This window comes from Micromys minutus (assembly GCF_963924665.1).
Source record: "Micromys minutus genome assembly, chromosome: 17".
NCBI classification, from domain to species: domain Eukaryota; kingdom Metazoa; phylum Chordata; class Mammalia; order Rodentia; family Muridae; genus Micromys; species Micromys minutus.
Window position 1 is genome coordinate 26,098,675 of NC_137952.1, and position 12,697 is coordinate 26,111,371.

Here is a 12,697-nt window from a genome sequence, read left to right on the forward strand (position 1 = left end):
CAACCACTGTCACTTCAGAAATAATCTGCCCTAAGATTCCACCAGCACACTTTCTCGGCTTCTTCCAGGGTCTGAATTTGACAAAGGGTTATTTAAGTCCACTAGATGGTGCTGGTTATCTGTTGAAATGACTGCCCCTCCCCACACACACCTTTCAAAAGCTTTTGCTTTCCATGTTAGGCCAGATTTAAGAGACCGCTGGACTAAAATCTCAGGTCCTTTGAACAGTGCTTGGGGGTGTCTTTAAATAGCCATTCACGTGGGAGAAGTGAGAATTAGGTCTGAAAATAGTAAAAATAGCCAATAGCAACCATTTGATGATTTGAGAAAAACAGGAAATTCTCACACTTATTTATATTTAAAAAAAAAAAAAACAGCAGATGTTCAAATTGTGCGTTTTCTTCTACTTCCTCTTTTTTATACAATTCCAGCACCTTCCAGTCCAATGTGTCCACAGTGCGAGCCACATAAGCAAGGATGTGCAGGGGAGTGAATCATTGAAAATAATGATTCCAGGTAACAAGTTCTCTCAGTTTTACTCCAAATCACATGCCTTTTGGTAGCGTATATTTTTATAGTATCCGTTTTAGCAACTAGAAATGAACCAAACCTGCTTCCAGCGGGTTCTCAGTGATGTCCAAGGATCACTGGGGGGGGGGGGGGATGTTGTTAGCTCCTCCCAGTGATTCTGCAGGTCCAGGTATCATACAGGAGCCAGCGTCTTAGCCATTATGGCAGTGATTCTGGAAGAGTTGGACCCTGAGCCTACGGGGAAACCAGTGATGGGAGTTCATGCTTCAGAGGGTGGGCGCAGGGGCCGCTGCTGCTCCCCCCCCAGGGTAGGTGGAGGAGCCGCTGCTGCTCCCCCCCCCACCTTCGGAGCTCTCCAGGAGATGGCTCCCGCCAAGCCTCTGAAGAGTGACAGCAGAGGCTTCCTTCAGAAAAAGAAAACTAGGAAATAGAAAATCTTAGCCCCTCCCACTTCCTTCATTCCACACTTTCTCTCTCTTCCTCCTCTTTACTGTGGATGCCTCGATGGAAGCGCCGCGGTAGCAGAAGCATGAAGTAGCTGGTTACTCCTGGTCAGGGTGCTGGGGGAAATGAACACAGTACTCCATAAGCCTTCTCCCTTTTGTTCATTCTGGGCCTCAGTCCTTGGGATGTTGTTCCCTGTGTTCAGGGTATAGCTTCCCACTTTGAGTGAAACCTCCCTAGAAATGTCATGGACAACCTCTTCTCTCTCCTGCATGATGGATCCTAAATCCTGTCAGGTTGGCAAGGAAGATCAACCATCTATCATGTTGAAACGACATGACAGTGTATGTACGTATTCACTATAAAGTTAAGGAAGGGAACACAATTAGTGTAACACAGTGACTACATACACAAGCCAGCACTGAGGGTCTTAAGCAGCAATGCACAGAAATAGTTTTTCATCCAGGTAACATCTCAGAAGTAAATCCTAAGTGGATAGCCAAGAGATAGTTCATCAGTCAAGGTCAGGCCGCCCCATCCTGACATGCTTAAAGAGCTTGCGTCCTGCATTTTCTCTTGAGGCTTGTATAGTCTAAATTCAAACCAGTGTTTCTTTCTGAGCTCACACTGTGTGAGGTAGACTGAAAGCAGTAGTGACCGATGCTGATCACAACTCCTCGTTTAACAGAGTCTGCTTTGTGTTCCCTTCGTTTTTATCATCATAGACAAACCAGCATTACTATTCTAATTGATGTTTGATCTTCCCAGGACTCAACCCACAAACACACAAAACCGCTTTATACATCTCACATCACTGGATGCGCTGGGTCTTTCTCTGCCAAGAGCTACATGGCCAGAGGCCAGGCTCTTAACCTTGCACAATCTGTTTGTTCCGCTCATACAATGCAGGAAGTATGTGTGGGGAGCAGAGGAGGCCTTGAGTGTGGGCAGTCCTGGGTGAATATGTTTTGTTTGACACAGGTACAGCTATGTCAAGGACCCCAAAGCCTCCAACCCAGGAGATTAGCAACGCTCCTCCTGCCCCAGAAACAGGAATCAGAGGAAAAGCAACGCTTTCCTCTGTTCTGTGTGTGGAAAATGCCCACTGTAATTTTCTCCCCACTGGATGTTTCCAGCCTGAAGACTGTTCCTCTATAGAGGCTGCTCCTACCGAGGGTAATGAAACCTGCCTCCGGGTTTATCTGCACGTAGTAACCCCGCCTCCCTGTTCAACCATTTACAATAAACATGCTGAACTTCCAGGGTGCTGGCTTTCTCCAGCAGAGACTCCATTCCCAGTCAATCCCAGCTTGTCTGTGTGTCTGTCTGTTTGTTCTTCACTTCCTGGAGAGTCTGAGTTCGGACCTGGAGTCACACTATATGCAGCACACAGAAATGTCTTCCACTTCTTCAGCCCGGAGACGTTGTGATTCTACTGCTTTAAGCAGCCTTGGCTTTCTTTGGAAATAGCCCCCCCAAATGAAAAGACATTCTCACCAATGTAAGGGGTACCTGCTCAACAAGCCAGACAGCAAGAAACATCCAGGTAATAGTAAGAGCCTTCATTCTTGTCTCTTGCAATCATCTAAAAGGGAATTAAGCAAAATAAAAGCCACAAAGCACATGCACTATTTGTATAGCACAAGTTAATAGAAAGGATTAAAGACTGGCTTATGTTTTATGAGGCTGCATCTGTGACCCACCTTTATTGCTTGTTGGAGTACACTGTGCGTAGGTGTGCCTCTGTGTGTTCAATTGTTAGCTCTGCCGTTAAGGGCTAGATGCTGGCACGATTCTGGTGTTGCCATTTTGATGGCCTGTCACCTGGTTTTCTATTTAGTAAATACTTGCTCTTCCTCACTTGCCTGGGGCAATCTAGAACTGAATCTGGTTAGCTGTGATACAGACAGCCAATAGATGAGCAAGAAGTAGAGGGTGAAACTTTGGGGTAGAGCAAAGGATGCTGGGAGAATGATCAGAAACAGGAGAATCGCCAACAGACATGGAAGTGAAAGAATGAGCCCGAGTGAGCAGAGACGTGGACTTGGCCACTTGGCAGGACTAGTGCTAGTTAGTCGGGTTAGACTAGCTGGGAGACTGCCCAGGCAAAAGGCCTAAGCTTTAAAATAAGAAGCCTCTATGTCCTGCTTATATCACTGATGTGCTCAAGAAAACCCCTCTGTAATTACCGATTCTGGAAGAGAAAACCTCTTCTCACTTCCAGCTCCGTTATCAAATCTTGGAATGAAAACACCTAAAATGTTTCCTCGTCCTGCAGAACTAGAGAAAGGAATAGGTGGTTTTTATAGCAGTTTGTGTGTTTGTTTATTTAGTGTATGGGTGTGCCCGTGCATGGGTGTGCACATGTGTAGAAGTCGGATGTTGTAATATTTAATCTCAAGCAGGGGCCTCAGTCCAGATAAAAGACACATCATGTTTATATTTATAATAAGCCTTGAAAACACTAGAGCTGGACAGATATCTAACCTTTAAGCTATTAAAGTCCACTTCCCCACCAATAACTCTGAGTTGTAACTCACCATGTTCCATCTGGGCAGCTCTTAACTCCAGTTGTCTAGCCATCATGGCCATGTTTTCAGGACTCACCGACCCCATAACATCTTTTCCATCTTCCTCTCTCTCCTCATAGTCTGTGCCTCAGATCCCCCCACACACACCCTACCCCCACCAACCAAAACTCTGCCTATCTGTCTTCTGCCCAGCTATAAGCTGGAGGCATCTTTATTCACCAATCAGGGATACCTTGGCAGGGCAAGGTTATGTAAGCATCATTTGGGTCTCCTGGAGAATCTCCTCATCCCTGGGGGCAACCAGATCCAGTATTTAGCATTACAATTCATAGCTACAGATAAAACCTCAACAGACAGAAGGCAAAATGTGAAAGTCCGTTATTTTCTCTCACCACGTAGAATCTAGGGATCAAGTTCAGGTTGCCTTGTTTGGTTACAAGCACCCTTACCTGTTAGCCACGTCACCTGCCAGAGAAAATACAATATTTTGGAGGCGTCATGTTGTGGGTTGTCCTGGTGCTGTTTGAATTCTGATGTTAATTCTGTTTCCTCAAGAGGGCTCTCCCCCAAGCAGTCAGGTGATCTCATGTGAACCTTCTCCCTATTTACTGGTCAATAAAAACTAGAGCCTGTGATTGGGCAGGGAAGGGGAAAGGTAGGAAGGGAGGTCTTTGAAGTGGGGACGGGTAGAGAGAGAAGGACAAGAAAGGAAGGAGAGAGGATGGAAGAGGAAGAAGCAAGGACGGAGCAGAACCATGGGGGCAGGAGAAACTGTGATAGCAAAGGGCCCATAACTGGGCAATAAGTTAGTATAATGTTAATTTTGCTCAATCTAGGCTTATAATAACTGGATTGTGTGGGGGTTGTATAGGATTATTGGGGTTGGAAATTACTGCAACAGTGTCGTGTTGAAGTCAAACGCGCTATTGGAATTGCTGTTGAGGTAAATTACCAGGTTTGCGTTTCAACATTAAGCTGCATCCATAGCTTGATGCTGGAGCTTTTGAAAATCACCAGAGTTTTTTTCTAATTAGTCTAATTAATATCACTCTGCCCCACACTTCAGAGAATTTTATATGTGGATTCCCCTCACACTCCTGTGTTTATTTGACTCTCATTCTCTGGTCATTTGTTTTGAGTCAAGTGCACTTGCAAACTAGTTCTGTGCAAGTGACCCTTACAACATATCTCTGATCACACCCAAGACCCCAAGGAGGGCAGCAGTTAGATGACCAATAAATTCTCTCCATTTCCTCTTTCACTTTAGGTAAAAAGTGTCAGGAGCCAGAGCACTTCTGGTTAGGAAATGCCCATTTACTGGTCCTCAGTAACTAGCAAGGAGAAAATAAAATCCACATTAGAAAAAATGTTGATTATCTTTTTTATCTACTATCTACTGAGTAGGCTAAACTTCAGAATAATAAAGACACTAAAAAAGCCTTGGTTTTCCCTCCACACATCGCTCTCATGAATTAGGGATTTTTAAGAGGGTCATAAATTCTGCTATGGTCTTGAGCAAAGTAAGTACTCTTAGGGTGATGGCTTCTTCCTATTAAATCACAGGGCTGTTATATGGTTAGGCTAAGATCCTTTAAAGTCTAAGTGCTGTGACTATATGCAGTAAATGGTCATTTTATGGAGAAAGAACTTTGCCAGGTTTTTAAAATAACCTTGCCATCATCCATCAATCAAAATTACTCTCTATGAAATCTGATTTTCACTTTCTGCCTGTGATTGTTGCCAGCATACGATCCTTCACTGCACCGCCCCATGGTCTCTTTCTCCTCTAGTATGTCTAGAGAGCACGGATCATAACCCAAACACTTCACCCTGGATATAATGGCATTATCATGGTTAGTAGCCTTTATTCTTATAAATGAATAAATCTTGACAATATTTTATACACTCGCAATAAAGAGCATCACACATTTCTCGGAAATGGTGTCAGGGATCCTTCAATTCAGCTAAAGCCAAACCGGATGCAGAATTAAAAAGAGGCCGAGAGACAAGATGATGCTGACGAAGAGTCTCGGCAGAGCCAGCTCATCACTCCAAGGCTTTTACTCCAAACCAAAAGCCTCTGCGGCAGAACAAGGGAGATCATGAGGCAGAAGGAAATTCAGAAAATAGCACTGCGAGAAACAGCTGCCAGGTTTTAAGGATTTTAATCGAGTCCCTAGTACAGTTTATTAAAATGTGCCAAGTGGGTATTGAAAAAATAGTCGTGATAAGGATGATAATGATCATCAGCGCTTCGGCGGGTGCAAGCGGGAAGATACTGCTTTTAGCCGACTCGAACTTGCTTCGTCTCTCAGGGCTAATGAGGCAGCCATCTGTGCCTCCGGCTCCCATCTGCTGAACGGAGATCGTGTGGTTTCCTGCCGAGAACTGCGTGGGCTTGCTTTACTGCTCTCCAGTGAGCGTCATATGTAAATACAAAGCAGGTAATGGGAAGCTGAACACTGCTGAGGGAGCACGCTTCAAGGCAGAGTTCACAAATTAAAATTAATTAAGAACTTCTCAATAATATTCCCATGGCTCGGAGTGGTTGATGCAAATGGACTTATATCGCGTTCACTTTAGATGGTTTAAGTAAATAACATGAATTACTAATAAGTAAATAAGTAATGAGATGCTTGGGCTCATTTACACCCAGTGTATTTGCACATATGTCTCCAGAATATCATGTCATTATAAATATTATAAACTGATTTCCGAAGCTAAGTAGTATTATTTAAGTTAGATTTACCATAACAAAATAGCAGTTTCCCAAAAGAAAATTAATAAGCCCCAAAAAGGAATGATTTTCTTCTTGGTCACCCAGAAGATACAAAGGGGAACAGGGTTCATAGCCCACCACTGCCTTGTTTGTTTGGCAAAGCTGAAGAACGGTCTGAGTCAATGGACTCCTGCAGAAGCCCTTGACTGTGCTCAGCAGCTCAGTCTCCTTCAGCTTCCTTTAGTGAAGCATCGGTATCTTCTTTGGTTCGGTCTGATGGTGCCCTCCAAAATTCAGGAGTTTTTGAACATTCATTTTTTTTATTATTTTATCAATACATGTAGGTGGATTTTCGTTATAACTTTTACAAAGAAAAGCTTTAAAACACATCAAACAAACGAGTCCCAGAGATGAAGAGCCGCTGTCACCTGAGCTGTACCCTCTGGCAGATAATAGCTTGCCACAGATCTATATAATGTACATATTTCATCTTTGGCATCGTTGGGGTTGGCTCCTGCCATGGCAGCCGTCTAACACTGTCAGCTCTTCCTGCTTCCCCTTCATTCTCTCTAAAGGCGCTGGCTTGGTTGACTCAGTGTCTACACTGACCTGCACGCGTGAACATCACCCCTGAGAGTTAGTCCATATCCCCCTCAGGCCTCCCACTCCCCTGGACTTCACAATTGCTTTATTGCTCGCTTTGCTTGGATCTCCTGTGCCCGTCGCTGAGTCTCCCTGCATCACCCAACTGCCCTTCATGTACAGTTCACTAGCATGGAATCTTTAAGTTGCATTCCATTTTTAGAAAAAGCCCATTTTACTAATTCTTTGAGAATTTCGTACCCAGGTTCACCTCCACCTCCCCAGCCCCTCCCAACCTAATGGCTTCATCTTTTTATTTGGAGGGGTTTTGTTTTGTTCCGTTCTAATAAACAACTGAGTCTAGTTTGTACTGCAGAATCAGCAAGAAGCCACTGGAAAGAACAACATCAACCAACCTGATCCCCCAGAGCTCCCAAGGCTTAAACCACCAACCAAAGAGTACACATGGAGGGACCCATGGCTCCAGCCGCATATGTAGCGGTGGCATTGTCTGGCATTAATAGGAGGAGAGGCTCTGGTCCTGTGGTCCTGTGAAGGCTCGATGCCCCAGTGCAGGGAATGCCAGGGCAGTGAGGTGGGAGTAAGAGGGTGTGTGTGGGAGCACCCTCATAGAAGTAGGGGGAAAAGGGGGCTGTATAGGGGGGTTTTGGTGGGGAAACCAGGAAGGGAGATAACATATGAAATATAAATGATTAAAATACCCAATAAAAAGAAAAGAAGCGATTCCCTGTTTCTCCACGCCTCTGTGCAGTCTCGTGGTCAGGAAGTCATGGTGGGAGACCAGTTTTCAGTGTCTGTGGTACCCAAAAACTTCCTGAAGCTCTAGTTGCTGTGCTGGCCTCCTAGGACATTCAGCAGTTGGTCCTGTCACCCGCCAGACCCTGCTTTGAAATTTAGAAGACTGCCAATCTTTGAATCTGGGAGAAGAACATCAAAAAGAATGAGTGTGAGTCTTGTAAAAACTCAACAGAAACTGGTATCCTTGGCTCTTGTGAAGGTCAATGTTCCAGAAGCTGGAGGAAGGACTGGTGAATTGAGGCTCCACCTACTGGCCTGCCCCTCAGCTCTGAAAAGCCACCATTAGTCACTGCTTCTGGTCAAGGTCCTGAAGGCTCCACCCAGCAGCTGACCCAGACAGATACAGACCACAGTCAAACAGTGTATGGAACTTGGGAACTCTTATGGAAGAATAGGAGGAAGGACTTGGGGTTCCAAAGGGGATAGGCACTCCACAGGAAGACCAACAGAATCAACTAACCTGCACCCCTGGAGCTCTCAGAGTCTGGACCACCAACCAAAGAACATACATGGAATGGACCTAGGCTTCCCCACACAGGCATCGCTGCTGGAGCAGATCAATGATTCAATCACCACCCTAGTGAAAAACTTAGAGACATAGACTGTCAGCAAGGACCGCCATTCTTAAAAACATTTGGAAAAGTGAAGTTGTCAACGAAACGAGGTTGAGATGTTTTTACTCCAGGCTCTGATGTAGAAATTCTAAAGGAACAATTTGAAGTTAAGAAAGGCACACCTCTTATTAGTTAAATTAAAACCTTTTAGGTCAGGGAACAAGAACAATGGCTGACTTAGCTGTCACTGAGGCTGGACTGGTGACGATTGATTTTTAACACCCATTTCCCACCTCAGCTTCCTGATACGACTTATTAAGACTTGCTGAGAAGATATGAATTTTTAGGATTTAAGGATTTAAGGGAGATGTGACTGATCTTTATATGAAAGTTTAGATCTGTGATTCTTTTACGATTTTTACAAGGTTACTTTTAAAGATAAATAATAAAATAATTACTCCTTTTATTTGTAACCACTGCCTGACAGTAAGGGAAAATTGCTGAGAAAATGACCTTGCTTTCTTACAATTTGATAATCTATAACCAGTTACTTAGTTACAAATGTATGTGAGTTTTTTTGGAAATAATTTGTTTTCTTTATCTGTAGTACATAATGTTACTTATTGTAAAGTTGTTGGAGAACACACTGTTTTTTCATAATCATTCACTAGAAGAAAACTAAAATGTAATCACATTGTAATTTTATGCTGCTTGAAAGATTTTGAGAGGGTATAGAAGGTATGGAAGAAAGAATAAACTATGAGGGTTAGAGATTCTAAAAAAAAAAAAAAAAGAAAAGAAAAGAAGCCACTAGAACACCACCAGAAGTTTTTTTGGTGTGCTTTTCTCTACAAAATCATGACCGACAACACTCAGTGAAGAAGGCAAGGAGAACCAATGCCACAGCGTCATCAATGAAACCAGAATCAGCAAAGCCCAGTGAAGATAAGCGAAGAGTGGCAACATGAACCAAAGCCAGAACCAGTCTTCCGCTGTCTGTTGGGTTACATCTACTCACTTTCCAACCATCACATGTTCTCTCAGTTGTCTGCTCCAGCAAAACATCACATGCCCTTTTCCCAGGCAGCTTCCAGGAAAACACCACGTGTCTGCTCTTAGCAAAACATCCTCCATTTGTCTGCTTCAGCAAAAACATCCAGAACATCACATGATGTTTCCAAAAAAACCCAAAAACTTTCACGTTGCCTGCTTGCTTTTTTGGCCATTTCTCTCTCTCTCTCTCTCTCTCTTTCTCTCTCTCTCTCTCTCTCTCTCTCTCTCTCTCTCTCTCTCTCTCTCTCTCTCGGCCTGGGTTTTATTGTTTGTTTTGTTGTTGGTTTTGTTTGTTTGGTAAGTTTTGTTTGTGTTTTTTGTGGTTCAAGACACTGAATCAGAAGCATCATGCATTCTAAGCACATATTCTATCTTTATCAGATTATAATGGCAACACCACGATAGAAGAAAGGACCATACGGTGAACATCACATTGACATTAATATGATGTTTTTACCATGTTGGAACCTCACAAGGTGATTAAGCCATGAGAGCTGGCTCTTCCCTTCTGAATGGAGCTACAGCTTGTATAAGAGGGATTTCATGGACCTAATGGGCTTACTTCTCTACTTCCATCATGTAAGTACATCCCAGATCTCCAGATACTGCAGGGGCAAGATGCCAAACTTGGAAACACAGAAGTTCCTCTTCACAGAGTAGAACCTACTGATACCTTGATCTTAAACTCCCATATTCCCAAACTGAGAAATGTGTCTGTTCTTCATAAGTCATCTGGTCTATGGAATCCTGTCATAGGAGCAGAAGGGGACTGAGATGTGTCTCAAAGCACACCATTCCATTATGGACTGGTGACCTCAGCACCTTATGCACTGCCTGTCATCCTAAGGTCCCCTTCTCCAGGGCACAAGGGCTAACTACTGCTGTCATCAGGGACATAGACCCTCTATCTAACCTCTAGTTGCTTCCTCTCCTCCCGTTTTTCCTCCTCATTCTCTTCCTCCTTTCTCTCCTCCTCTTATAAGACAATGTTCTCTAGTGTCTTTTAGAAAGTGTACATGAGAGGTTAGTTTTCTGAGAGTTGATTATTTGTAAATATTTTTATTCTACCTTTGCATTTGAAATCTAGCTGGGCAAAAAAATCTAGGTTGGAAATTCTCATGTTCATTCTAACACTTTCTGTTGTAGATGCTATATTATTTGTGGATTACAATGAATAAAAACAAATAAATTTCAGATCACTAAATTCTAATCAATACAGCTGGAAAAAGAATTATTGTTCATGTGCATGTGCACACACACACACACACTCACAGCTTGAGAACTTACACAATATCTACTAAATACAAACAAGGCTGGGGGCTTTGAGGAGAGGAGGGTATAAAATCCCACCCTCTGTGCCATTAGCCCTAGCCCGAGTCCTTAGAGGAATTCTTAAGAACCAGCAACTACACTCCTAAACAGCAGATCTTCCACCAGATAGATTTCACCATTGCCCTATAGGCTAGTATTTCTTATTCATTTATTCATTCATCTATCATTAATTCATTTAAACTAGACAGTAAGAGGCTCCTGATTGCCAAAGGACATTGGAGGTTTTCATAAAACCATACTGGAGATCAGTTTCATAGTTATGAACGGCCTCAGGACTTTATTCTCCTTATTAACAAACTGATGCCCTCGGCATGAAGAGGGAAAACACTGACTGGGACCTAAAGCAGAGCAAAGGTTTTAGCTCCCAATGCTTTGTACCTGGGATCCGGGCTCCTTTCTGCTTATTCTAAAAGCTTCCCACACAAAGACCTTTGAAGCTGCCCTGGGAGCTAGTACTGACCTCAATTACTGATTCACACACACACACACTCACACACACACACACACACACACACACACACACAGCTCCTCTTATTTACCATGATGCACTTCTCTTTGGGACACAGAACTCTAATATAACATCAGGTGTGACATAAACCTGGTAAAATTCCCTAATGGTTTGAGCGAAGTGAATCATTTTGTCACCCTGTTAGTTACATTACACCTCGGTGGACTTCAGTCTGAAAGCATTAGTTAATGGCTGTCAGAGAGGGAGATAATGTCCTTTTTCAAAAGCCAGGAGTGTAATCCCTGGTTAAGTTGCCATGGTCCAGAAAATAACCCCCAACCCAGGCTCATGCAGACAGCCCTGGTTAAACTCAGTAGGTCAAAATAAGTAATAAATAAATAAATAGGGCTGGAGAGATTGCTCAGTGGTTAAGAGCACTGACTGCTCTTCCAGAGGTCCTGAGTTCAATTCCCAGCAACCACATGGTGGCTCACAACCATCTTTAATGGGATCTGATGCCCTCTTCTGGTGTGTCTGAAGACAGCTACAGTGTACTTATATATAATAAATAAATTATAAATAAATAAATAAATAAATAAATAAAATCATGAAAATAAGAGGAGACTAGTTGGGAGGAAAGGAAAGTGTTTAGTAAGAGTGAAGGGAGAAGAAAGGATGACAAGGAGTGAATATAGTCCCTGTGCAGTGTGTGTGTGTGTGTGTGTGTGTGTGTGTGTTTGTGTGAAATGAACATTTCAAAACGCTTAAAATGCAGTTAAAAATATGAAAGCCCTAATCTTTGTCCTTCATGAAAGCTCAGACTGACATAAACTCTTTCCCCCTAGAACATATCAGGTCTGCAGTGCATACTGACCCCTGATCCCTGGATACAGGTGTGAACATCACAGAGTCAGAGCAACGAGGAGCTCTTCTCTCCAGTCCCACTGACCAGACTTGATCACGAATGTCAATAGAAATGTGCTACAGGTGATGGACTTGAGTCTCCTTTTCTGTAGCGAGGCCACTTTGGGTTTATGCGACTCCTGACTTCCTCTGTCTGTTCTGTTCTCTGTCTGCGTCACTGGCATCGTAACTTATGTGCATCTGTTTTTGGTTATGGCCTCTGCATTGTCCAAAGACCGTGGCTTATGGTTTCTCTCCCTGGGGATTTAAACAGTCCTCTATGTAGGCACCATCCAAAGTATCAGCATTGTGATTATTATCGTTAGACTAACTTGGGAAAGCACCGTTTAATGTGGTTCTCTGGATAGCATTCTAAAAACAACCTTCCTGATCTTTTTTTAAAAGCACACTAAGGACCTGCGTTGATGTAGCTGTACTCTGGGCCAGACTGTCAAGGCACGCTGCTTATCCCTTCTGCACTCATGATCTTTCTCTCATATGCCTTGGGTATTACTGAACACACAGTTGGAGATGATGCTTTGTGCAGATAGAAGATTGTGAAGGGGGGTCCTTTAGAGCATAAATAAGGCTGGAAAAATCATGATAAGAAGAGTAAGAGCCAATCTAGGGGTGCATTGGTCAGGCAACAGTGACAACAGGTATTCGATTCTATTTAGTCTTCTAAGAACTAGACTGCGTCTCCTGTGATTCACAAGCAGAAGAGCAGGGAGCAAGGGTATTTTTTCACTGATTTCTATGTCCCTAGGGTAAATATTACCAC